Source organism: Peromyscus californicus, unplaced genomic scaffold (genome assembly GCF_007827085.1).
Source record: "Peromyscus californicus insignis strain IS unplaced genomic scaffold, ASM782708v3 Scaffold_16__1_contigs__length_79575227, whole genome shotgun sequence".
NCBI classification, from domain to species: Eukaryota; Metazoa; Chordata; class Mammalia; order Rodentia; family Cricetidae; genus Peromyscus; species Peromyscus californicus.
The window spans coordinates 7,630,993-7,658,583 of record NW_026294458.1 but is presented as its reverse complement, the minus strand read 5'-3'; the positions used below and the strand labels follow the sequence as shown (position 1 = coordinate 7,658,583).

Here is a 27,591-nt window from a genome sequence, read left to right as displayed (position 1 = left end):
AGAACAGGAGTTCAAGGCCAGCCTGGGTTACACGAACCCTGCCTCAAAAATCAACAAAAAAGCCAACCAAGAAACTTCGGATGGAAAGATGGCTGGGTAGCCAGGAGATAAGTCTTACCTTGATATGGTGATGCACTTTCAATCCCAGCACTCAGGAGACTGAGGAAGCTGGACCTCTGGGGGTTCGAGGCCAGCCAGGGCTACAAACTAAGACCCTGTCTCAGGAAAAACAATAAACAAATAATAATAAATGTCGGTGCTGGAGAGATGGCTCAGTGGCCAACAGCCCTGGCTGCTCATCCAGAAGATTCAGTTCCCAGCACTCACATGGCGGCTCACATCCCTCCTGGAACTCTAGTCTCAGGAGCTCTACCCCCCTCTTTGGTCTCTGCAGGCACCAGACACAGCATGGTACCCAGACACACACGCAGGCAAAACACTCATACACATGAAATCAATCTTAAAAAAATTTTAAAGTAAAATCTTCTAAAAACAACAAAAAAAAACTGAAGAAACAAGGAGAGAATCTGTCAAAAGACAGGGTCAATGATATATGTGATATTTGGATAATACACAGAATATGACAGCAACAAAAATTCTCGAGCAAAACTTCAAAATAATAATACACAAATAATCCAATTTTTAAAAATTAGCATAAGAGTTGGATATGTAAATGTGTAAATACACCTTCAAAGAAGATACTTAAATGATCAACAAACACATGAAAAATACTGAACATTCCCAATCATTAGGGAGATACAAATGAAAAAACACAACATCCTATCAGTTTACACCCCCTAAGTACAGCTACTTCCAAAAGGGCATAGGACAATAAAAAATATTTTAATTAAAAAAAAAGTACTGTCAAGATATGGACAAATTAGAACCCTGTGCACTGCTAGTGCTGCAGCCACTGTGGGTATAGAGCTTTCAATAAAAAAGGCTTATAAAATATTGCCGGGCGGTGGCGGCACACGCCTTTAATCCCAGGGGGAGGCAGAGACATGGGGATCTCTGTGAGTTCGAGGCCAGCCTGATCTACAGAGTGAGTTTCAGGACAGGCTCCAAAGCTACACAGAGAAACCCTGTCTCAAAAAACCAACCAAACAAATAAATAATCATAGCTTCCAGCAATTCACATGCAGTTGGTGGTATTACTTCATAAGAAGTACTGTGGCCTTGTTGGGGGCAGTGCATCACTGAGACTCCACAGACTCACACCACTTCCAGTTCACTCTCTGCTTCCTGTATGTGGATGGAGATGTCTCAGCTTCCTGCTCCTGCTGCTGAGCCTCCTCGCCATCACAGACTCTCCCTCAAAACGCAAACACAAATAAACTCTTCCTCCTGTAAGTTACGGGTTATGGTGTCTCATTACAGAGACAGGAGAGTAACCAACTTGCTTTTTGTTTTGTTTTGTTTTGTTTGTTTTGTTTTTTCGAGACAGGGTTTCTCTGTGTAGCTTTGGTGCCTGTCCTGGATCTCACTCTGTAGCCCAGGCTGGCCTCGAACTCACAGAGATCCACCTGGCTCTGCCTCCCTAGTGCTGGGATTAAAGGCATGTGCCACCACTGCCCGGCTAAAAGCAGCTTTTGAAGACACATCTGGATACTCACTGACATTTACAGAAGTATTATTTGTAACCGCCAAGGGAAGGAAGCAATTCAAACACACTGGTGGAGGAATAAATGTTAAGTACTACGTAGTATTATTTGGCCTTATAAAAGAAGGCAGGCAGGCATGGCGGCTCAGGCTTGCAATCTCAGCTTCCAGGAGGGTTGGGCATATGTGCCACAGATCTAGAACCTGTCTACGAAATAAAACAAGAGGAAGGAAACTCTCATACAAAGGAATGGTGTTCCTGTTGCTGAGAAGGGTCTTACTCTGTAGCCCAGGCTAGCCTGGGACTTGCAGCAACCTCTTGCCTTAGCCTCCTGAACGCAGGGATTGCAAGGATGAACCACCAAGCCTGCCTACACATGAATTTTTAAAAATTTATTTCTTTTTAACACGTGTGTTGTTTGTGGATATGTGCACACTTGAGTGCAGGTATTTACAAAGTCCAGGAAAGGCATCGGATCCCCTGGAGCTGGAGTTAGCGTAGTCGTAAACCACCAGACATGGGTGCTGGGAACTGAACTTGGGTCCTCTGCAAGAACAGTACATACTCTCAATCTCTGCGCCATCTCTGCAGCCCTACAGACAATCCTGAAGACAGCGAGACGACTGAACTAACAGGTACAAAGGACAAATCCTAAACAATTCCACTTCTGTGAGCAACCAGAGTAGTGAAGAGAGCAGGGAGAAGAGGGCTCGGGGCTGGGAGGGAGGAAGCAGGACACCATTGCTCAGAGCCCGGTTGTGCAAAAACAAGTTTGGAGCTGACTGCAGAACAATGCAAATATATTTAATACTGTTGAAATGTATACTTGAAGGTTAAGAATATTTGACCATAATTTAAAAAGACTCTTCTCTGACCTCCACACTATGCACTGCGGAAACTGAGAGCCTGCACTCTCATATCTAAACACACACACACACACACACACACACACACACGCTCTCTCTCTCTCTCTCTCTCTTTTTTTTTTTTTTGGTTTTTCGAGACAGGGTTTCTCAGTGTAGCTTTGCGCCTGTCCTGGAACTCACTTTGTAGACCAGGCTGGCCTTGAACTCACAGAGATCCGCCTAGTTCTGCCTCCCGAGTGCTGGGATTAAAGGCGTGCGCCACCACCATCCGGCCACACACGCTCTCTTAAATGACGATATCAAAAATAAAAATTTAAAAATAGTGTTCGCTATTTCAAAACAGTGGGGAGGGCTAGAGAGATGGCTCAGAGGTTAAAAGCATGGGCTGCTCATCCAGAGGACCCGGGTTCAATTAGTAGCACCACAAGATGGTTCATAACCATCTGGAACTCCAGTCCTAGGGCATCCAATGCCCTTTTCTGGCCTCCGTGGGCACTGAATGCACATGGCACACAGACATATGCAGGCAAACTACCTATATACATAAAAAAAAATAGAAAAATCTACTAGGCAGTGGTGATGCACACCTTTAACTCGAGCACTCAGAGACAGGTCGATCTCTAAGGTAGAGGCCAGCCTGGTCTAAAGTGAGTTCCAGGAAAGCCAAGGCTACACAGAGAAACCCTGTCTCGATAGACAGACAGACACACACACACACACATATGGTAGGTAGGTAGGTAGATTGATCAATCGATCAATCGATGTATAGATAACAAAGAAACAGTGTGGGGGGACCTCCTACATCATACTTTAAGAACAGACTTGATAGAGCATGACTTTAATCCCAGTACTCAGAGAATAAGTTTGAGGCCAGCATGGTCTACATAGCAAATTCTAGGCCAGCCAGGGCTACATAGAAAGATCCTGTCCAAAACACCACCAACAAAAAAAGTACCCGCCTATAACTGACTATCTTTCACATTCCAGAACTAAGACATGTCTAATAGGTGTGCTTCAGAGAGGACAGAATTGAAGAAAGACCTAGAAATTCCACCTGTGAGGCTACGTGAAGCTCCCTATGTGCCTCCGCCACCTCTGCTTGGGTCAGGAAGATGTTTAAAATCCTAAACATTCCTTTCCCTTGCCACTTCATCTGAAAAGGTTAAGTTGGGGAGACAAGACCACACTGGCCTTTGCTGGATTATGAAGCAAAGCTGAGCTACAGTCCATCCACATGAGGAAGCGAGATCACACAGCTGGAGAAGAGTGCCCAGGCAGCCCAGCAGCAGGGCTCCCTAGCCAGGGTGTGCCCAAGGAACGCCCGTGGGGCAGACTGCCTTGGGGCTACAATGGGACCAGAGACCTACACACGTAAGGTAAGGTATTTAGGAGGGCCGGGGCTGTCTCACAGGCTGCAGAGCTGAGAAGGGTGTAGATGGGAGAGGCTGACTAGTGGACTGGCGGGTGGAGGAGAGCTTTTATCATGAAGGTAATGGGAATCTTGTGGTGGGGTAAGGGACGAGAGGCAAATGTTTGCTAAAGCAGTGGTGAGCCAGGCCCAGTGTGGGGGCTTCCCAGGCCTGACAGCAGCCCACAGAAGCTGCAGGTAGTAATGGAGACACTTTCCCAGAGGATGGATGGTTCTGGGAAATAGCACCATGAGGCGGAGAGCTCTGAGAGAACAGAACTAGACTTGTGAGGTCAAGGGTCATGGGCTGGTCTTCCAGGCCTCAAGGATGAGTTGATCTTTCTCACTATTAAGTCTGTAGGAAGCATACACATACATCCTGCTCTGCTAGGACCTCAAGGTCAGGTCCAAGTTGTTCTAATACAGAAAAGTGGCTCTGGGTGCATGAGGCATTTTCCAGAGGAGCTCTGATCTGGCTGAGAGCTGCAGTTTGCACCCCAGGAAAAAGGGCACTTTCCCAGCATCCAGGGAAAGTCCAAGGCTGCAGGGAGAGGAGCCACGCCCCCTGGAGGTGGGCAACGGGAGACACCAATGAAAGGACACGGAGGAGTAGACCATAACCCATAGCAAACTCAGAGGGTAAATGGAAGGAGCAGGGTTCCGAGCCCCACCCTCGGCACAGCAACAAAACAAGACATGAAAGCTCCCAAGGTGGAGGACCGTGTGCCAGTCTGTGGGACTCACAAGGTGGAGGACCGTGTGCCAGTGTTTGGGACTCACAAGGTGGAGGACTGTGGTGCCAGTCTGTGGGACTCACAAGGTGGAGGACAGCGTGCCAGTCTGTGGGACTCACAAGGTGGAGGACAGCGTGCCAGTCTGTGGGACTCACAAGGTGGAGGACTGTGGTGCCAGTCTGTGGGACTCACAAGGTGGAGGACAGCGTGCCAGTCTGTGGGACTCACAAGGTGGAGGACAGCGTGCCAGTCTGTGGGACTCACAAGGTGGAGGACAGCATGCCAGTCTGTGGGACTCACAAGGTGGAGGACAGCGTGCCAGTCTGTGGGACTCACAAGGTGGAGGACCGTTGTGGAGGGACAAGCTTAGTTTCTTTTCTACAGTCTCTATAAACAAGCAGATACAGACCTACCTTTTAAAATTAAGAGCACGAGCCAGCAGTGGTGGCCCACGCCTTTAATCCCAGCACTCGGGAGGCAGAGGCAGGTGGATCTCTGTGAGTTCAAGGCCAGCCTGGTCTACAGAGGTAGTCCAGGACAGGCTCCAAAGCTACAGAGAAACCCTGTCTCGAAAAACAAACAAACAAACAAAAAACTAGGAGCACGAAGGGAGATGCTGGCATCTCGCTGGCCTCTGTTGTCTCGTGGCCTAGCAGGTACACACAGCGCAGCCCAGCCTGCCAGACTTGGAGGTGTGTACCACTGTGTCTTCACGAGGTTGTGCCTCGACTCCAGGCCTGATGAGGTAGTGGTTCTCTGAATGGCAGGCCTTGCTGGGCTCCACCTGTGCCATCCCAGACTCCTCATGGCCTAGGGAATGGGGGCCCTGGAGGTGCCCAGCACCTCCCTCTGGGGCACAAAGCAAAGGCCCCAGGGAAGCCTCATCTGGAGAAACCTCTGCAGCCTCACTATCTGGCAGAGCTTAGCAAGGGTACATGCACCACCTGAGAAGAACATCAGTGAAGGAAGTATTTTAAAAAGTTGAGCGTGGCATATTAGAAAAGAAACTCAGGCCACTCGCAAACATGGAGAGGTACCACAGAACACCCCAACTCTGCCCACATCCTTCATCCTCTGTGCCCTGGCCCAGGCATCTCCTCCAGAGCAGTGCTGGCTAGAACAGCCTAGGACTTGGGCTCCTAGGACTTGGGGGACATCCTACTGGGGCAGGGGAGCTGAGATGATAACTCCTAGATTCCCCAGCCAAGGGTCAGGCTAGAACAGGGACACCCAGGCCCGGGGGCATCTAAGGCCCTCTCACCCAGCTGTGTCCAGGAGGCAGGGCTGCAGCTGGAGTGAACACACAAAGGCGTGAGGGGCAGGAAACACACAGAGGCAGACAACGTTGAGGCTGGGCCTAGATAAACCCAGGGTAGGGAGAGGTACCCAATCAGCTATCCCAGGCAGCTGGTGAGGCTGAGGCCCAAGCACAGAACCTTCATCTGTAGCCTAGGCACCGCCAGCCTTGACAGACTGGATGGCAGCACCTGCCACGCCATTGTGAGTCACTCTGAGCATGGGATGGTGAAGTCTCCTGGTTTCATGTCTGTTGCCGTGATAAAATACCCAGAGCAAAAGCAATGTAGGTCTGGCTTGGTGTCCCTGCATCTGGGAGGCAGAGGCAGGCAGATCTGCGAGTCTGAGGCCAGCCTGCCTGGTCTACATACAGGCCAACCAACACAGTGAGACCCTTACACATACACATACACAAAATGGGCAATGTGGGCAAGAAAGGATTTCTCTTAGCTCACAATTCCGGGTTACAGCCCATCCCTGCAGGGAGGTCAAGCCAGCAGGACTTTATGAGCTGTCACAGTCCACCCACGACTGAGAGCAGAGAACTGAATGTGTGATCCCTTGCCAGCTTCCTCAGCTGGAGCTCTCTACTCACAGTTCATGACACCCAGCCGCCAGAATGGGGCCACCCCGGTGAACTGGGTCCTCCCACATCAATTAAGACAACCCTCCACAGACATCCCACAGCCCCACCAAATGCAGACAATGCTTGCTTCACTAACAATCTCTTCCCAGGGGATCCCGGGTTGTGTTATGTCAACAATTAAAGCAGCGGTTTCTCAACCTTCCTAACGCTGCCGACCCTTCAGTATAGTTAGTTCCTCATGCTGTGGTGGCCCCCAACCATAAAATTATTTCATTGCTACTTCATAACTGTAATTTTGCTACTGTTATGAATCATAATGTAAATATCTGATATTCAAGATATCTGATATGTGACCCCCCAAAGGGGTTGAGACCCACAGGTTGAGAACTGCGATAAGCTAACCATCATACCTGGTGTATCAGAGTTCTCTAGAGTAACAGAACTTATAGAATGAATCACTTTCCTCCTCCGCCTATATATTTATTTATTTATTTATTATATATGGGATATATACACACACACACACACACACCAAATATGTATGTGTGTGTGTGTGTGTGTGTGTGTGTGTGTGTGTGTGTGTGTGTATGTGTGTATGTGTGTATGTGTGTGTATGGGATTTATTAGAATGGCTTACAGCTAATCCAACAATGGCTGCCTATGAACAGAAGGTCCAAGAACCCATTATTGTCAATCCACGAGGCTGGATGTTTCAGCTGGTCTTCAGTATATGCTGGAATCCCAAAGAAGCAGGTTCTAATGCCAGCGAAGGAATGGACTTGCTAGCAAGGGTGGGAGGAAGCAGGCAAAAAACAGAGCACTTCCCTCTTCCACATCCTACAGGGTTCCAGCAGAAGGTGTGGCCCAGATTAGAGGTGGATCTTCCCGTCTCTAAAGATCTGGATTAAAGATGTATCTTCCTCTGAGCGGTGAAGCAAAGGCAGGCAGATCTCTGTGAGTTCAAGGCCAGCCTTATCTACAGAGTGAAATCCAGGACAGGCACCAAAACTACAGAAAAACCCTATCTCAATAAAAAACAAAAAACAAAAAGATGGATCTTCCAACCTCAAAGATCCGGATTAGAAGTAGATCTTTCCAGATTTTGTGAGTAGACTGAGGGCGGGTGGGGATGGGAACATGAGTGATCAAGTTGGGGGTCACTGAGGAGGAGAGTGTTGAGGGAGACTGCTGGGGAGGGCATTTCAGGGTCGGGCAGAATCCTGGTGCAGGGGAATCTCCCTATGGGGAGGACCCCAGTTTAGACTCCTAGCAATAGTGGATAAGTATCCTGAACTGTCCATCTCCTGTGACCAGATTGGTGCCTGGCCCCATTGTCATCAGAGGCACCGTCCAGCAACGATGGAAGCAGATGCAGAAACCCACAACCAAGCAATAGGCGGAGTTCGGGAATCCAGAAGAGGAGGGGGGGAGGGGGAGAGGGAGGAAGAAGGCATGTAGGAGCCAGAGGGGTCAAGGACACCATGAGAAGGTTCACACAATCAACTAACCTGGGCTCATAGGAGCTCGCAGACACCGAACCGACAACCATGGAGCCTGCATGAGACTGACCTAGGTCCTCTGCATATGTTACAGTTGTGTAGCCTGGTCCTCTTATAGGACTCCTAACAGTGGGTACAGGGGCTGTCTGTCTCTTTTACTGGTTTTGGGGACCCTACTCCTCATACTGGGTCACCTTGCCCAGCCTGAATATATGGGGAGGTGCTTAGTCTTACTGCAACTTGATATGCCATGTTTTATTGATATTCATAGGAGACCTGCCCCTTCACAAATAGAGATGGAAGAGGAGGGGATGGGGGGATGAGGTGGGGAGAATGGGGGAGAGAGACTGGAGGCTGAGGCCGGGATGTAAAATAAATAGGTGAATTGGGGGGAAAAAAAGGTCCACTGAAACCAATTTAAAAAAGTGGATCTTCCCACTTCAAATGATCAAATTAAGCAAAAAAACCTCCCTCATAGGTATGCCCAGCCATTTTGGGGGTTTTAGTTAACTCCAGATGTAGTCAAGCTGACAACCAAGAATAGCATCACAGCTGGCAAAGGCAGATGGCCAGCTTCTGCTAGGTTCTCCAGTCATGTAGGCAAGGTTCTTGTGAGGCCAGCTGAGCACACTCACCCCTAGGGCTGAGACTAGAACTATTCGAATGCCCAGCCTAGAAGTGCCTCTAACCTGGGATTACCAGGACTCCAGAGCCCATCACCCCTGAGGATGAGGACAGTGATCACCCACAGCAGAACAACACTGTCTGGGCAAGGAACCTTCCTGTGAAGATCCACACGAGCTGACATCAGGATGAGGCACACCTCACTGCAGGGTGGCACAGACCCTGAAGCTCTAGCAATGTCACCAGTCAACACCAGCACATGGCATTTTAAGGCCAGGCACCTGTAAGGAGCTTCTGGAATAGGCCCCACAACAGGGACCAGGTCTTGTGTTCAGTCAACAGTCTCCAAACGTGCCACGAGTCTCACAGCTTGCTCAAGTGGCACCGGCTCCAGGATTCCCACAGAGATACCAGGGAAGGGAGCATACAGAGGATCAGTCGGTATCTATACAAATATACAAGCAAGCCAGTGAACACCCTTAATCCTAGCACTCAGGAGGCAGAGACAGGTGGGTCTCTATGAATTTGAGGCCAGCCTGGCATACATAGCAAGTTCTAGGCCAGCAGATCTCTGTGAGTTCGAGGCCAGCCTGGGCTACCAAGTGAGTCCCAGGAAAGGCGCAAAGCTACACAGAGAAACCCTGTCTCGAAAAACCAAAAAAAAAAAAACAAAACAAAACAAAAAAATAATACATGTGCATGTGTGCACACAAGCACACCTATGTGCACCTATACGCGAACAGAGGCTAGAGGACATGGAGTGCCGCTCTATTCCTCTCTACCTTATCTTTTCAGATAGGTCTCTCACTACCTGGAGCTGGGCTGGTGATTAGCAACACCCAGGGATGCTCTTGTCTCTGTCCTCCACGGTACTGGGTTACAGGGTCAACCATGTGAATATGCCTGGCTTTTTATAACCATGCTGAGGATTTGAACTCAGGTCCTCACACTTGAGCAGCAAGCACTCTTCCCCGCCGAGCCATCTTTGCAGCCCCTGATACTTGGTCTTTTGGTGAGAGCAATGAGCACCGATGTATCACCAGGGACAGCCAATCTGAGAACTTGGAGACATGGCAACAGCCCTCCACACACAACACACCTTTTGAGGGTGAACACATCTCCCACTACTACAGATCAGGCAGCTGAGTTTTGTGAACTGGAGAAGGCAGCAGGGGTCAGCACCTCCCGAGTACAGGGAGGAGCCTCACCCTGGGAAACAGCCCTTCCTAATCATGATTCTTCTGCCAAGTGAGTATAACTTTTCCCTTTCACTGACAGAAGACACTAGGAAAGAAACAGTTCAGATGCAGCAAGAAAAACAAAGTTAAACATTCACTTTGCATTTATGTCAAAATAAATTCGAGATGGATTAAATCTTGTGTAAAAGCCTAAGCAGCAGCATCTAATAGAAGAAAGAGACACCATCTATCTAGCTACCTGTCAGAGAGGACAACGGAAAACATTCAATGTTTTGCTATAAGTATGAAAAATTTTGAACAGCAAAAGCTGCCACAAACAAAAATGTAAAAGCTGAGGAAAAAAAAATGTGCAGGAGGCAGAGAGATGAGCAGAAAATTGGTATCACTAATGTTTAAAGACTTGAACTAGGCTAGAGAGATGGCACAGAGGTTAAGAGCACTGGCTGCTCTTCTAGAGGTCCTGAGTTCAATTCCCAGGACCCACATGGTGGCTCACAACCATCTGTAATGAGAGCTGGCGCCCTCTTCTGGCATGGCATGCAGGAATACATGTAGGGAGAACACTGTACATAATAAATAAATAAATAAATCTTAAAAAAAAAAAAAAAAAAGACTGAACTAAGGGCGGGAATAGCCATAACCCCTCGGGAGAACCCTGGTGTGGGACTGACCAGGCTGGGGCAGATTCCTGAACAGGGGCAGAAGCTGGTTTAGTGTGTGAAGGATACATTATTACCCAGGCCTTGCATCCAGGTGTGCTGCTCCCTCACAGTGCCTTTCAGCTCCCCCTCCTGGGGGAGCCCCACTACGCCCATCTCACAGCCCACACTTGTAATTGTTCCTGTTCATTTTCTAAGAGAGCTGGGAACTGCTCAAATGCAACGCCTATGCCTGGCATGGTGCTCTGTGAACAGGTGCTAAGTGACTGAAGGTGAGCACAGGGACACATATCCCCATTTTACCTTAGCTCCGCGGGCCCCTCCCCATGTCCTTCCTGGCTGTATACAGAGACACACTTTAAGGGGTAACAAAACAGGAAGCCATAAGCCACGGCCAGGGTATTGCTTGCCAATCTACGAAATGGGCCCAGACCAAAGCAGAGAAGGCAGGAGCGATGCCAACCATCCTCCTGCCCAAACCCAGAGCAGGCATGAATAATCAATCAAAACAGCAGAACAAACCCAGAGCAGGCATTAATAATCAATCAAAACAGCAGAACACAGACAGAGAAAGGAGAGAATGAAGCAGAGGGAGGGACAAAGAAAGATGGGGAGGAGCTAGAAGCAGAGAAAGAAGAAAGGTGAGTGCCACAGGGAAGAGTGGGTGTGAGTGCCCAGCGGCCCCAGACACGTGCCTTTGCCGCTTCAAGGCGTCATCTGAGGTCCAGCCATCTGGCCTCCCTAATGTGTAGCGGCCCATGACAAGAGGGTCTGGGTTTGCCTGGCCCACACAGGATCCCGGGCTGGATCCCCAGCATGGAGAGGGAAAAAGAGTAAGAGGGGTGCAGTGTAGTCCTTCTGTCCACTGTTGTCCCAGGTACTGTCACCTGTTCTCCAAGAAGGGCCATGGCCCAAGGCCTGGACACTCTGGCCCAGTAAGCCCTGGACACAGCCTGAGCCTCTTTATCTCAGAAGCCACTGAGTAGCTCAGTGACTGTACACAGACACAGCCAGTCTAGCCAACAGCTTCCCACGCACGAGGTCTTTGGTCACAGGTTAGGAGAAGTCAGACTAGCCTATCCATGCCTTGTGCCTGATATCCCTTCATGGAAGACCCTCAGGCATCCCAAGGCCTGGTGCTCCTGGGTCTGTGGCTACCACCTTCTCCTCAGCACGACACTACAGGGCCAGGTTTTGGCTCTGGGCACTGGTGTCGGCTGAGCAGAACTCTGTGAAGGAAAGGACATCTGGCTGGGAACTGGACAGCTGTGCTGGATGAACAAGAGTGGCTAGGGGGCACTCCTTGTAACTACCACCCACTCTGCCCAACAGCAACCACTGTAGGGTGTCCAATGCCATCAAAGTGTCTCTTTTATTCACAGAGTACCAGGGGACACAGAAACAACCATGCCACTCATCCTGCCACACTTCCTGGGCATCACACGTCTGTGCCACTGAAGCTGGCAGCTACAATTCACAGATGAACCCAAAACAAGTAAGCATCCTAGCTAAGTGAGTCTGCACAGCAAGGCTGTGACCCGAGTGCCATTTGCTCTGACACCTGCCTTGTTGCCGTACAGTGGCAGTGGTGAGGCTGTGGGAGAACAGGCACACAGAACTGCACGACTCATCCACTGTACGGATGAAGTCCACAGTGCCAGGACCTGGGGCTTATCAGCAGTGGCCAGCTGGAGGCTCCATTCTCCCCGGGGCAGTCAGAAGCACCCGCGGTGAGCTCTAGGCCAAGCAGACTGTGATACCAGATACCACCATGGCTGGTATCCAATCCCAGATGGACAGAGATCAGACCCAGCTAATGTCCTTATTGACAATACCCAGCATCCTGGTAGGTCAGTCCCACTGTGGACTCATCCTCAAGACAGACACCAATCTGGTGGCTGCCATGTACACTTGAGCCAATGGGAAATCCAAGTTGGCATGGCAGGCCCCCATATCTGGTCCTGTCCAGCCTTCAGACTGTGCCTACCCAGGGTGAAGCTAAGCAAATAAGAGTACACATTGCCTGGGCCCAGATCATTCCCCAACTGATCACACCCCAACCCCACCAGGACACTCTGCTATCCTGAGCAACACAGGCCACTTACCTATTTCAGGGGGCCTCAGCATGTCCTAAAACCCATCCTGTGACCTCTGTTCCTGTAGAGAAACGAGAGGACACTATGTGAAACCACCCTGGAGTCAGTCCCTTCTGGATGCAGGCATACTGGCCTAGTCCCTCTCCCAAGCAGGACAGTGGCATCCCTGGTTCTAAAGTTGCTCTGTGGTGCTCCTGACTCAACCACGCATTGTACACACGTTCCTGTACCCACACACAAGTGGGACGGCAGTTTGCATCAGGTCAACTTCCCTCCTGGTGAGGCTGACAGGTCACAGAGGTGGACAGGGAGCGCCCTCTTTCTCCTCCCAGAAGGCTGCATCTAGAATATTCTGAGGAGCAGTTCAAGGAGAACCCGTTCACTAAGGTCTTGCTGTTCTATGGAGGGTCATGGCCGCCCCCTTCGGCCTTGTGGGATGACATCTGCCTCTCCCAAGGCTCCTCAAAGCCAGCTCCAACCCTGCTCCCTTAGGCAGCTTGCCAGTTCCTAAGACACTGGTGACAAGCAAGTTGTAGTACCTGGCCCTGGAGTGTGGCGTGCTCACGGTGTAGAGGTTGGAGCGTGGCGTGAGGTAGCACTGGTACTTTCTCGGCACACAACTCCACCGTGGGCCGAAGGAACCACCACTTCCTGTCTCAGTAGACAGTCTACGGGCACATTCCCTCCTGGTGTCTCTGAACTTAGGGACACTGCCGGTGTTTATGTCACAAAAATGAAAACCTGTATGGCTCACAGACAGTCAGGGAGGGGTGATCAAAAGAGGAGGCATCTCTGGGGTACTATGATGTAAGTGACGAGAGTTCTTCCCTCTCTGGTCTGTTTCCAGATTGTTCTGTGCCTCTGCCCAATGCCCCTCCATGGACTCCATCTACTTGGTCCCAGAGGTCTCTCTTGTCTCACAACAGCCTATTGAATGTCTGGGGAAGAATTCCATCCAACCTAGAATCCCTACATAGAACAGCAAGACCCTAGTGAGCGGGTTCTTTTTGAGCTGCTCATCAGAATGGGGACACAGCGAGGACCAGAAGCCTGGCTTGCCGCCCTGCCAGTCCCTGAGGCCCTCTGGTGGCCATACTCAGGCCAGGCTGTGGTGCTGGAGGCTGCCAGGCCACTCAGTAGAGGCTTCAAGTAGGAAGTGGGGAGCTTGTTAAACGTCAAGTGAATCATGGAATACGTGGGTGAGGGTCAGCACACAACACCAGAGGCAAGGGGGAGCCAGGCACACGCTGAGCGGGGAGGGCCTGCTGATACTGGAGGAGCCGCTGGATAGAGCTGTCCACTACCCCTTCCCCCAGCAGAGAGAGACAAAGCCTGTGGCTGGGAAGTGAGCCCTTGCTCTAAGCATGACATTTCTGGGACAACTTTGCTTTTAACTTAAATGTTAACCTAGATTTTGTCTTACAGAGAACCACTGACTTTGTTATCAGCCCTGATCTTTGAAAGTCTCTCCCCAGGACTGGCCACACCACCACAGCCTTGGCCACATGAGTGGTGAGACAACATCTCGTCTGACTCCCACTGACTGTCTTGGGTAGGTATAATTCCCTGTTTGACAAATGTGAAGACCAGGTCCTGGCCAGGTAGGATCTGAACTCAACGTCTTCCTATTCCCAGGGCTTCTCATACCCCTCACCCAGCGGGGGACGGCATGGCTATGAGAAAGTGACTCATGCCACACGGGACTCCAGGAGACATGGTAGGGGAAGGATGGAGAGGAGAGGGGGTACAGGAGGCTGGGGAGTAGTGGTCAACAGAGGAACGGGCTTTTTCTAGGAGTATTCTCATCACAGGGGCATGGTACAGGAAACCTCCAGATGGGAAGTGACAGAGCTTGGACAGGGCAGAGAAACAAACGCAAACTTGTGATGGACTCGTGATAGGGGATACCCGTCTTGAAAGCCTTTGAACATCCTGCTAGACTGGTCTACAGGCTCACTGGGCACTCTGTCATGTTCCATTTCTCCAATGAGGATGGTCTGAGCCTACCCCGTCATAACCTGCCTCCCAGGCACAAACACTGGGCTTCTCCACCAATCCATCTAAATCTCTAGAGACACTGCCACCACCTGCCTATGCCCCCAGACTTGCTCAGACTCTGGAGGAGGTCTGCAGCTGTGTTACAGTGCCACTGACCCAAACACAGAGCTTTGGATGGGCACGAGCCTCGCTCAAGCTTAAAAGCCAGGCCAGCAGGTTACAGGCCAAGTCAAGGAGACAATGTGGAGAGTCCCCACAGGTAAAAGCTGAGTCCACCAAGGGGACAGGCAAGACTGAGCACGATGAGCAGGTGACTTAGGGTCACATACGCCCAGCATGGATTGGGATGGCCTACCTAAGAGCGTGATTGTGGTATAGCCTCAGCAGGATGCAGCCTTGCATGGGTCTTTTTGGGCTCTGTGAGCAAAGGTAGGTAGGATTGAAAATGTAAGAGAACATGCACTTCCAGCAGTCAATGTGGGCACAGACACAGAGAGTCCTTCAGCCACCAGGCAGGACAGGCAGATCATGCTTTTCAATGACAGGTACCCACCACAGCAAAACCACTCTGCCAGACCCCTCACAAGAACAGACCAACTGCTGCCATGGACAATGATGCACAGCTCATGTCTAGACTCTCCTGCAAAACCATTTCCATCTAGTGTCCTTCTGGGCCCAGGTTTCACTGTCCCACCACCATGTGGCCCTTTAGTGGCCCTCAGAGTGCAAGAGGTACTCCTAGATGCCAAGGAGCCTTGTCCCAGGATCTCTGACTTCTCCCCAGCTCCACATCCTGACAGTCAGCCCAGAAGAAGCAGAGCTCTAGCTTTCCAGCTAGGCATCTTGGGGAAGAGCCCCAGGCCAGCCTGGGGGTGAAAGGAAGTCAGTCTGAATTCCTGTGCTGCACAAGCAAGGACAAGCTACAGCCTTACTCTTATGGAGGCTAAGAAAAGCAAAGGGTGCCTGGGACAAGGAAGAGGCCACCTGGAGGGGTGTGTGTGTGTGTGTGTGAGTGAATGAATGTAGGGAGCCAAAGAGCACAGTTTGAGGGTAGGAGGGATAGAGCAGCTGGGACATAGCAAGACTAAGGACTGAGCCCAATTCATGCAAGGGAGCCTTGGTCACCAGCATCTGTGCAGAAAAGTCATGAGGTTAGCACAGCTCGGAGGGGCCAGGTGGGCACTGGCTTGGCTGTGCTCAGAAGTACCTCTGTCATCAGAGCCAAATACTTAGTGCCCACTTATGTGATGGGCCCTAATGGACCCCAAATGAAGGGTGGGTGTAGACAGCATGAAGCAGGTACCTCAGATGACACAAAGTTGTAGGCCCTGGCCTTTCCAGATAGCCAATATCTATCTGGACGACCTGCTTCTGAAGCAGACATAGCCTCAGAACACAGGGATGAATGCCAACAGTCCTGGTATCTATCACCATCCAGGTTCACAGATTCTGAGACCCTCCCCAGGGCAGGCAGCACTTGCTCTGGATGGACCAGATACAGCCTGGATCCTGGACCAGAGGAGAGGTAGAGGGGCTGGGGAATCATTGTGGAGTTAGAGGCTCTCGGTGCATAGATAGCTGTACTCAGGGAAAGTTGTTCCCAAAGACAACCTGGGCATGGCTTCATCCCCTGGCTTTATAAAAGTGGGTATGTGTGCTGCATCTCGGACTGTTGGCCCACGTTAAAAGTCTAGCCTAAAAGCAGGATAACCAAGAGGACCCAGCATGGATAGTGTAGCACAAACCAGAAGCCTCGAACCAGACCAACGACTCTCTGCAACGAACACTTGCAAGTAAAGATATATGTATGAGAGAGGGAGTGCCTACAGTTAATACAAATGGGACAATTTCTTTCTTTTCCATCATTTCTAAATGTCTGAATCTACAGGGAAGAAGCAAAAGTCCCCTAGTACCCTAGACACTCTGATACCTGACACTGAAATAGTTAAGTGTTGCATGTATGCAACATTTAATTACTAAAAAATTAAAAGAGCAAAGCCAGGGTACCCAGGCCTCCTGCCCAGAGCAACTCCAGGCTTGCAGATTGTCTAGGGCCGTCGTCCCACTGAGGAATGCAGGGGTATCTAGGGAGGAGATCCAAGCAGAGACACCAGACAAGGGATTCCCAGCAGCGCCTCTTCTCTCATTTGTGAGGCCTTAGGAGCAGCGCGGTGCGGGGACATCCCATTGGCATCGCAAAGACCCTGCGCTCACCGAGGAAGTTCCCCCGCCTCGCCGCCCCTGGGTGCCTGTAAAGTTTCCATAGCTGCCTGGTCCCGACTTCCAGGTGCTGCGGTGGCTCGTGGAGGGCAAGGCTGCGGGAGCTGGGTCGTGTTCAGCCGGGTAGCATGAAGCTGGAGCCTTGGCCAAGTCGGACAGGGCCCTGAGGTCACGCACAAAGGGACCCGCCCCCAGCGACCCCAGGTCTCTGGAGACCCGGCGTGGGCGAGGCGCGGGTGGGCAGAGAGGAACTGGCTTCTGAACCCCACCCAGACCTTGAGTCCAAGCCCAGGACCCCGTCCCTACCGGAGTCCGCGTCGCAAGCTAGACTCTATACCCAGCCCGCTCCCCTAGCACACACCCCAACCCTGGCCCAGACACGAGTGTCCAGCCCCAGGCCCCAGGCCCCCAGCCGGACCCCGCCCACCCGGCCGAGCTCACCTGGCGCGCGGCGTGGGCGGCTCCGCAGCGCGGCCTCCGCCCCCCAAGACAGGCGTCCCCGGTCCCCCGGCGCGCGAGGAGCCGCCTCTCCAGCGCTCTGCAGCGGACGCGGCTCCCGGGGCCACAACTCGTGCGGGTGCGGGGGAGAACCCTCCCCCCTCCCCTCCCCCGAGCCGGCTAGCCCTCCCACCCCTCCCGCGACCCGTGCGCAAAGCGGACCTGGCCGGCGACGAGGCCTCCGCCCCGCCCCATCCAACCGCGAATTTTCCCATTGGTAGAGAGACGCTCCCCGCAACCCGCACGGATTGGATGGATGTGCAGAGATTGCAGCTTGCCGTTGGGCTCCTGGTGTTGTCAGTCTTAGCGGAAGATCGGCCCCCTAGCGGAGCAGGCCGAGGCCCTGACACCTGCCTTGAATGCTGCGGTTGCAGCGGAGACAGAAGGCTCGGAGCTGCCCCCTCTCGGCCACCTTCCGAGGACTTCCCGGGATAAGTAGGCCCTGAGCAGCAGCTCCCAGGGCCGGCGGTCACTCCCGGATTCCAGCAGCGTTGTCTCCATCACCATCCCCAGTTCGCAGGTATCCTCCAGTGCCTACTGTTTACCGGACACGGAGCGTCGATCTCTTTTTATTGGCATAGAATGGCATTTCTCCTACAAAGAGAGTTGGACTGCTGCTCCCATTTTACAAATGGAAAATTGAGGTCCGGGGAGGTTCTTGCTTGTTTTAGGAGACCAGGGTGTGAACCCAGTGGTCAGACTTCCAGATCATAGGGTCATTGCCCCAGCAAGGACAGACAAGGTTAGCGAGGCTGGCAAGGGGTGGGGATGACTGCGGTGATTTTGAGGGCAAAAACAGACTGGTAAAACTAGGGTTTGTTTCTTCTGTCAAACCAGAGCCCTTGGGTACTCCCCATGAAGCTGCTCTTTCCTGGGAAAGGGGAATTGTGTGTTTATCTCTCCCCACCCCACCCTGGTGTCGGCATTTCCTCTGCCGTGCTTTGAGTCTTGGAGAAACATCAAGGAGCTTCATCCGCTGCCTGAAAAGATTAACACATTTCCCTGCCAGGTAGAGAACACCAACCACATCTCTGCGTGACATAAGGCAGTGGAGGAGAACCACCAGGGTTGCTGTAAACAGGAGACTAGAGTGCAGAGATGAATCTGGCCTGTGCTTGCTTATAAGCCTTTCATGCCCCGGATGCACCCAGAAATTAGTAACTTCTGGGCTGTCTGTATTTCCAAGGCCCCTACAGACAGTGCTAATGGAGGCCAGTGGGGGGGGAGTTCCCAGACAGTCATAATTCACCCACTTATGCTGAGTCCAGCAATGCTCACCCAATAATGGTTGCTTGACAAGAACAAAGAAAGTAAAATCCCTGGAGGAAGATCTCACTTCTGGGTCCACCCGCGTCCACCAGTTTTCTAGCAATAAAAACTGATAGCTCCTTGCTACTACTACTCCATTGGTATTGGCACTTGAAATGAACACCATTTGGCATCCTAGCATTGAGATATTGTTGCAACTCTGGGAAGACAGAGTGAGCACCCCCAAGAAAACAGAGTCCTCCCAGAAGGCAGCTCTCCATGTAGAGCAACACTACAGTTGCCATTCTGGCTAAGTTGCTATGTGGTGGGGGAGTCTCTTTCCTCCATCAGAAGTGGATTTAGTAAGTCCAGCTGTCCCCGGCAGTCTCCAAAGGCATGGGTCCCTAGGCATCTGGAGCCCTTCTTTTGAAAACCTCATAGTTCTGTATCACTATTCCCGCATACTTGCTGATGGTACAAAAGAGGCTGAACATGTCTCTTCTCTCCTGGAAGAGGGCAAAAGGGAGACATTCCTCCCAAATTAGCTCAAGCTAGGAATGCCCCCTTCCAGAGACCTGTCTGCTTTAGAGCCTGGTTACTTGATGCACAGCAAAGACCAGGGTGGGTAGAGACGGCTCAGGTAGGTCTTGGGGTGCTATCTTGCAGCCTGCCTACTAGGCAGGGGTCAGAAGTGGAACAGAGGACCACAGGGGCTGGTAGTTCAGTGTTCCCACCGCCTCACCCTGTCTAGCCAGCTGCTGGTCAGCTTTGGAGGGCCAGTGCTGGGAAAGTCACAGAGCGAAAGTGTGTGTGTCAGGAAGAACTTTCCCACCAGTCAGCACCTGAAAAGGTGGTTACAGACGTGGTGAGGGATGTGCAGTTGGAGGTGGAACGGCAACGAGCCAGACTCAAATGGGGGGGGGGGGGTTCAAATCAGGTCACACGGCCACCTGCTGCCTGTGATGGGATTTCAACCACCATCCAGCGTGTTCCTGCCTCTCTGTTAGTGGTGGGAAAGCTTGGCCAACCCGTGTCCCACTCCAAGGCTTGGTGCCATCGTGTGTCTGCTGGCCCGTAACCTAGCCCATACTCATTCATCCCCAAGCCTGTGTCCTACATGCCCACCACCAGTACTACCTCTGAATGCTGTAGACTAAGTGGTCTGGCTGCTCAGTGGGAGGTCGCTAGAGGGAGCATGGAGCGATTGTGCTAAACTGGAGGGAGAATGGACGTGCCTAGCTAGGTCTGCCACCTGCTGGCCATGCGTCACGGTGGGCCGAGTCCTGTTATGTGGGTTGCAAATGGTTTCCCTTGGCTCTGGGGAGGAGGAATACAGGTGAGGCAGTGAGATGGGCAGAGCAGCCTCCGTGGCAGGGTCTGGCTACAGTCGCCTTTGCCTCTCTGAGTTCCAGTTATCTGCAAAATATCAGCATTGCAGTTTGGGACTGTGGCACCTAGATCTTCCATACAGCTACTGCCACTTGCCATTTAAAAAAAAAATTAAAAATACATTTTATTTAGTGTGTATGCACCACAATGTACATGTGGAGGTCAGAGGACAACTTCAAGGACTCAGTTCTCTCCTTCCGCCTTGTGGGTCCCAGGGAGGGGACTCAGGTGGCCGAGTTTGACAGCAAGCATCTATACTCACATCTTGCTAGCCCTTTATTTTACTTCAACTGAATAGCTTAACTGAGTGAGAGCTGGGCATCAAGACACTGGTTTGAGAGCCTGTGGTACAATGTCATTGTCCTTATTGTGCTTCTCATCCTTGTCATTGTATTGAGTATTCACCTTGGGGAGGGAGGGACTTGGATGCTCCACCTTAGTGATGCTCAGGTCCCTGACACAACCTGATGCTAACGGGCACAGAAAGCCCCGGTGAATGAATGCCTCTATCCTGTTCTGAAGGCCCCACGCCCGAGCATAGTTCAAGCATAGTCAACTCCTTATCCTTGAGGTCTGGACCTTCAGGACAGCCTCCATGTCTGCTCAAAGACTATGGAAGGCGAGGTGGAGCAAAAGTCCAAGTTCTGTGTTGGGTGGTTTCTAATGCAAGGACTGCGATAGATAAGGGGTCAGAGGCCAGACAGTCTGGACTGAATTGGAGGCGATAAAGGGAAGGGACAGATCCAGGACAGATCTAGAGGCTAAGATCAGAACACAGCCTAAGGACGGCGGTTCCGGCGCCTGAACCCGTCGGGGCTCAGGGGCTATCTCAGTCTCCCAGAGATACCCCGCAGGCTGGGGTTGCTGTGGCAGCATGAAGCGCCCAGACACAGCTCCGGCTTTGGCGCAGTTCCAGTCTTGGCGCAGCTGCGGGGGCGGAGCGCCGAGTCTCTGAGCGACGGCACGCACAGCCAACAAGGCGGCGGCTCTGGGTGCGCCGCTCCGCCCTTCGCTGCTGCGCCCAATAGCGAGCGCTCTGGCGGCGGGCTGGGCGGGCCCGGGCTGGTGGCTGTGGTGCGCGGGTGCGGCACCCGGAAGTCGGCGGCTGCGGAGGCGGTGAGTGTGCGGCCGGAGGCTGGGGCGGGCGGGCTGCGCTCCTGGCGGGGCTAACCCACGATCGGGCGCCGGGCTCCTGGAACGCGGTCTGGACCAGGTTGGTCGAGGGCGAGGCGGCCCGCACCTTCTCGTCCTAACTCAGTTTCGCCTTTCCAAGGCGTAAAATGGAAATTAAATAGCCTGGCTCGGGACTCTAGTCCGACAGACCAGACCTTCTCTGACAATTGAAAGCAGCCCCCACGGTACTGAAAGATGTTTCTGATTATGCCTGTCAGGACTAGGTGCGGGGAGGGGGTCACGGCAGACAGGAGCAGACTCGCTGTGTAAGAGGCTAGATTGGTGGGACAGGGAGTTGCATGGTTGTTGCAGGGTAGAGGGCTGCAGCCTCCAGCGTCAGGGACCGCTCTGGAGCCTAGACACGTCGCCCCCTCTCGCCCTGAAGCCTGCTATAAGGCCTCAGGTCTCACGATGTGTCAGAGTAGGCAGCAAGTGCTGGGTCATTCCTGTGCCTGGTATGGGCTTTACTGGGTTGGCTTGGTAGACCCACGCCCGGAACTGGAGAGCGTTGCGTGTAGACTGCATCCAGGCCAGGCCTGGCCCTACTCTAGGCTCTTTAGCAGCCCAGGTGTGGGCAAGGAGGTTCCGATGTGGAGACCCCACCTGTCTACCCTCAGTGTCTCTCCCGTGCTTCCTTCTGCCTGCTAGGTCGCCTCTTTAGAGTGAACCTTATGACCTTCCACAAGTCCCTGATCCTCAGCCCTCCCGCCCCTCCCCCAGTGAAGTGCGTTTTTCTCAGCGCTGACTGCTGTTTTGCCCCTACTGGGCTCAGAGCCGTCCTCTGAGGTAGATGTGACAGCAGCTGTAAAGGACAGCTGGCTGATACGGTGAAAGGCATCCTCTAGACAACTTTTTAAGACAATATTCATTGGTCCAGCACTGTCCATAGTGAAGGAAACTCTAGCTCAGGAGTCAAGTGTTTACAAGGCTGCTCCAGCCCAGGGTGCTTGGCTTCCAGGCTGTGCTCCTCCGCCCCACCCCCCAGTCATGTGATCTTCAGGAGAGGGTGGCCATTGCCAGATAGAGCAGAGCCTCTGCTCCTGGATTCCTAGTGTTCCCACAGGGATGCGGGGTGCTCCCGTGCTCTCATCTCCTCAGATGCTCCTACCATGGTTCCCAATCCCACATTTTCATTTTACTTTTGTGTCAGCATTTGGGGGGACACAGGTCAGAGAGACCCAGTTCCCAGCTGTCACCCTCAGCAGCCTAGGGTTTCCTCTAGTTCTAAGGCCCTGAACAAAATATTTCAATAGAGGCTTAAACATGAAGATTAAGAGCAAAAGAGGTGCTCAGAAAAAGTGAAACATACCCCAGAGATTGGGCTTCTCAAAAGCAATTCATTCAGCCGCTGAGCATGGTGGCCACTCCTTTAATCCCAGCACTGGGGAGGTAGAGGCAGATGAGGCCAGCCTGGTCTACAGAAGGAGTTCTAGGACAGCCAGGACTGTTACACAGAGAAACCCCATCTTGAAAAACTAAACTCCCCCACAAAAAAAAAAAAGCGCAACTCATTGAGTGAGGTTTGAAGTTCCGTCTTGTCACTTGGATGGTTTCCGATGGCACCTGACAAGGTTATGTGGTGAAAGTGCGCCCTCAGGGGTAGGCTATCTTACTGTGAACAGTTTCATTTGAAGTTCTCTCACAGTGTCTGGGTAAAGAGATAAGGCCATACTCAAGGTCAGATACATTTTTTTCATGCCTTGAGCCTGGGTCATTGCTATTTTAACATAAAATACCTGTAAATGAGGCTGGACGTGGTAGTTCACGCCTGGGATGCAGAGGTGGGCAGAACTCTCACTGTTCGTTGCTCTTTGAGGCAATGTCTTGCAGTATAGTCTTGACTAGCCTAGGGCTTGCTATGTAGCCCAGGCTGGCCTGGAACTCGTGTCTGTCTTATGTCTCAGCCTCCAGAGTGCTGAGAAACTTTTCTTGTTATTTTCTGTGTGTGTGTGTGTGTGTGTGTGTGTGTGACAGAGAGAAATGCTCAGGCTTGTGCACAGAGTACAGCCTTTATGAGTTGGTTCTCCTTATGCTGTGTTCTGGAGACTGGACTTGGGTCAGCAGGCTTTTATGCAGCAAAGTGCTTTTACCGGCTCTAGCTGCGTTGCTAGATTGGCATTGGATTTGTTACCTCCTGTTTCTGCCTCCCAAGTGCTAGGATTACAAGTGTGTGTGTCATACTCAGTTCCCTTCTGAGATTGCAAAAATGATATATACACACTTAGAAGACCAGCACCACCTCCCAGCAGCTGCCCCCTTGGCACACTGCTGACATTTGTGTTCCACAGGCACACTGTTTAAGTGCTTGCTTTTATCCTGTCTTTGGGGAAGTTGTGAGCGGACATGGCTCAGGTAAGAGCACTTGTTCCTTCAGAGGCCCTGGGTTCTCTTCCTATCACCCAGACAGCAAATTACAACTGCAGTTCCAGGAAGCCTGAGACCTCTTTTCTTGGACCTCTGCAGGCACCAGGCACGCACACGGTACACAGACATATATGTAAGCAAAACACATATATGAAATAAATAAATTTTTTTTTCTTAAAGAATACCATAATGGTGGCACACGCCTTTAATCCCAGCACTCAGGAGGCCAGAGGCAGGTGGATCTCTTTGAGTTCAAGACCAGTCTGTTTAACAAAGCAAAGTTCCAGAACAGCCAAGCCTACACAGAGAAACCCTGTCTCAGGGAAAAAAAAAACCAAGGCAAGAATGCCATATTTTTTCTGGGTGTGGTGGCACACACCTTTAATCCAGTACCTGGGAAACAGGTGGGCAGATCTCTTAAGAATTTAGGCCAGCCTGGTCTATGTAGAGTTTTAGACATGTCAGCGCTCCTGTTTCAAAAACTAAACTAAACAGAATACTGTATTTATTTATTTTTCAATACACAATGAGGTATTAGAAGCCATCTAAAGGCCAGGCCTGTCCCTATTGTGGGGTTGGGGGTGGGAGCAGACTGGCCTTCCTACCAAGGGGAGGCTGAAAGGCAAGGCTGCCCTGTATCCACAGCTTTCTGTCATACCACAGACTTGGTTTGTGCTGTTTCTTTGAACTGTGAAGAGACAGTGACCCTGGTGTGGGGCTGACTTAACGTCTTCAGAACCCTGGGGAGGGCTGAGGAGAAGGTGTCACAGGAGAGAGTCTGTCATGGTGAGCTGCTGTGTGATAGCTGGAATGAGCAGCCATTGGCTTAAGGAGCTCTGGCTGCCGAGATGGGGCAGAGGAGGGTGCTGTTTTGGATTGGTTGCTGGGAGAATTTCCAGACGTCACGATTTCTTAGCCAAGGTCTCAGGAACGGTGACACAGTGTTCCGTGTGTGTTTACCTCCTCTGCTGGCAGCTCCCTGGAGCCCAGATCACAGCCCATCACATCAGGAGTTTCTATCTATCTGTCTTAACCTGCCCAAAAGAACAGCTTCACCCCCAGGACTACCACGCCCAGCAGCTATGTGGCTGCTTGAGGTGGGCTGGAAGCCTAAGGGACCTGTCCACTGACCATCCTCCCCAGACTGGCAGACTGGGCAGCCCTAAAAGTGCATTTTCATTCCTTTTAGTTAACTGTGTCAGCTGACTGCAAACATCGCATGACCTCTCCAAAGCCTTGATTCCGACAGCCCTGGTAGACTGTCTCAAAATGTTAGCCCTCCAGTTGGAAAGTCAGAAAAAAAAAAAAATGCCTCCTGTTCCTGTGTGTGTTCCTGCATCTCCACGCTCCTGCCCACGTGCCCCGCTTGCCTTCTCCCCCAGGCCCCAAGCGCGTGTTGCACACTGCTCCGCTGAATGATGCTGTTGCCAGGCAGTCCACCTGTGCTGTGCCCTGTGTCCCTGTGTTCTGGACCATGACACGTCTGTTCTTTCTTTCTGTTTCTTCTCCACCTGCATCAGCATGGGATGAGCAGGCTGTACAAGCTTTCTTCCTTGTCTTGAAACATGCTAACTGCAGGTGCACAGGTTTTCAGTACCTCACTTGATGGCTTCTACCAGGGAGCCTAGCCATTCACAGTCAGATGCAGAAACCATTACTGGCAGGCCCCTGCCTCCTGTCCTTTGGCTCTCTCTGAGACAAGCTGTTCCTGTCTGCCTTCTGACCCCACGGACCAGAGTGATACTTGCTCTCCTGGCTGCTACCTCCCTGCTGCTGCCTTAGGAGCAGGGACTTGTTGCTGTTGGCCATTGTGTGCTGCCCAGGACAGGGACAGCACCACCGGAAGGCTATAAGCTGGCTTCCAGCTCTGAGGGCTTCAGGTGTAATGTGTTAGAGCACTTGTAAGCAAGCTAGGGCATGATGGAGGCTGTAAATTCCATCCCCAGCACCACATACACATAAAATACTGAATGCTATGGACCTCCTCACCGTGTTACCTCAGAGGCTTTGGTACCGGCGTACTATCTGACATGGCTAACAGGGATAGCACTATTGCTGGACTTCGAATCACAGCTTGTGTCCCAACAAGCCAAGTTCTATCACTGTCCTCAATAAACCAATTAAAGGACCCAAATTAAGGGACTGGAGAGACAGCTCACCTGTTAAAGCACTTGCTGCTCTTGCAGAGGACCCAGATTCAGTTCCTGGCACCTACATGAGAGCTCACAACTGCCCCTGGGCACACACAAGGTACACAGACACACATGCAGACAAAATGCTTATACACATAAATAGATCTAAAAAAAATTAAATACCCAATGTAATAGTGGCAAGCAGAAAAGATGTATTCAGTGTGACCACATCAGGAAGGACAAAGAGATTGTGTAACATACCTGTCCCTCACTCTTACCCCCAAGGCCTGTCCAGTCAGGTGCTCTGAGGTGGGTTTCAGGTGATCATACCCTTTAACAATGCTGGCAGGGGAAGCTGTAATATGATGGGGTTGGCATCTTTGTGTCCGTAGTCTTAGAGAAGGACCTCTGAATTTAGCAGATTGATGAAGGCGCTAAGTAGGAATAATTAGGAAACTAATTCTGGTGTCCGCCCTACCTCAAGGCTGCTCCATGCCAATGGCTCAGCAGTTTAGGGAAGGTGATAGACAGCCTGTAAAGGCTGGCTGACTCCTCCACCCTTCGGCAGGGTCCCTAACCTGAGGTGCAGATAAGGGGAAGGTAAGAAGTGCCACTAAGCAGTCCAGCAAGGTCTCAGCTCCAGTCTGTCCTGCCAGGCTAGTCTCTCCTGTGAGGTCGCCTGACAAGCTGGAGATTCCTGGGAGAATTCCAGTTCCTAGGGTGCCTTGCTTTAGCCATTTGCTAAATGGGGGCACAAGTGTTTATTCAGTGAACCTCATTCCTTCCAGACATGCCAGTTACAGTGCAGCTTTGGATGGCCCAGCTCCGCTTCTAGAAGATCACTTTCTTTGGAATAAGGTCCCCTGTACTCCAGCCTGACCTTGAACTTGTGATCTTCCTGTCTGTCTCCTAAGTGGTAGGACTGTGTGTGCATTGTCATGGCCACTGTGTAAGGTTATTCTAGTTTTCATTGCCACAGCAGAAGAGACAAAGTAGGCTGACTCTATAAAGAGAACAGTTTTAGAATGATTTATTTATTTTTATTTTATGTGCATTGGTGGTTTGCCTGCGTATATGTCTGTGTGTGGGTGTTGGATCCCCTGGAACTGGAGTTAGAGATAGCTGTGAACTTCCATGTGGGTGCTGGGAATTGAACTGGGGTCCTTTGGAAGAGCAGCCAGTGCTCTTAACTGCTGAGACATCTCTCCAGCCCCCAGATTTTTTTTTTTTTTTTTTTTTTTTGGTTTTTTGAGACAGGGTTTCTCTGTGTAGCTTTGCGCCTTTCCTGGAACTCACTTGGTAGTCCAGGCTGGCCTCGAACTCACAGAGATCCGCCTGGCTCTGCCTCCCGAGTGCTGGGATTAAAGGCGTGCGCCACCACCGCCCGGCCAGATTTTTTTTTTAAGCTCATAGTTTGGGTTGTTGAAAGTCCAAAAGGTGTGATATAAACTCTGATAAGCCCTCGCGCCCCACATGCTGCATTACCTGGCAGATGGCCGTGACAGGAGCGTATGTGAGAAGACACGTAATAACCTGCTTTTTCAAAAGCCCCATAAGGGCCCCTCTCCAGGCCTAAATTATTTTTCCCTTTTACTTTAATTTAATATGTGTATGAGTGTTTACCTACATGTATGCATACCCACCACATGTGTGTAGTGCTCTCAGAGGCTAGAAGAGGGCATTGGATCCTCTGGAACTAGTTACATACTGTCTTAAGCTGTCATGTGGGTGCTGGAACTGGAAGATTAGCCAATGCTCTTAACCATTGAGCCAACTCTCCAGCCCCCTAGACCCAAACTCTTAGATGTCTTATCACCTCTCAGCACCACCACCCCATGAGGGTGGAAGGCTGGATTTGGGATGTATCCAACCCATAGCGTCTGTGAATAGCCAGGAAAGAAACCACCTCTCCAGGTATGAGAGCCCAAACTGGGGTGAAGGCTAACTGCTGCACCATTGAAGCCTGGGATGCTGCCAGACCTAAGGCGTCAAAAGTCAG

General features: G+C 51.4%; 2 protein-coding genes across 10 annotated transcripts in view; one reads left to right on the top strand and one right to left on the bottom strand.

Moving 5' to 3' along the window:
- The window catches only part of Arvcf (ARVCF delta catenin family member), a 61,259-nt gene extending 43,873 nt beyond the window's left edge, over positions 1-17,386 (bottom strand). For 2 of the 4 annotated variants that reach the window (XM_052740263.1, XM_052740264.1), the window contains exons 1-2: positions 17,230-17,385; positions 12,580-12,631 (exon numbers count right to left, since the gene is read on the bottom strand). The gene's annotated coding sequence lies outside the window, so the exon portion shown is untranslated. Of the gene's footprint in view, positions 1-12,579; positions 12,632-17,229 lie in introns of all 4 variants that reach the window. The other 2 variants (XM_052740265.1, XM_052740269.1) reach the window with 2 other exon arrangements.
- A 225-nt stretch (positions 17,387-17,611) lies between these two features.
- Tango2 (transport and golgi organization 2 homolog) overlaps positions 17,612-27,591 on the top strand; it is a 58,011-nt gene continuing 48,031 nt past the window's right edge. For 2 of the 6 annotated variants that reach the window (XM_052740259.1, XM_052740255.1), the window contains exon 1: positions 21,027-21,136. The gene's annotated coding sequence lies outside the window, so the exon portion shown is untranslated. Of the gene's footprint in view, positions 17,807-21,009; positions 21,137-27,591 lie in introns of those variants that run through there. The other 4 variants (XM_052740256.1, XM_052740261.1, XM_052740258.1 and 1 more) reach the window with 4 other exon arrangements.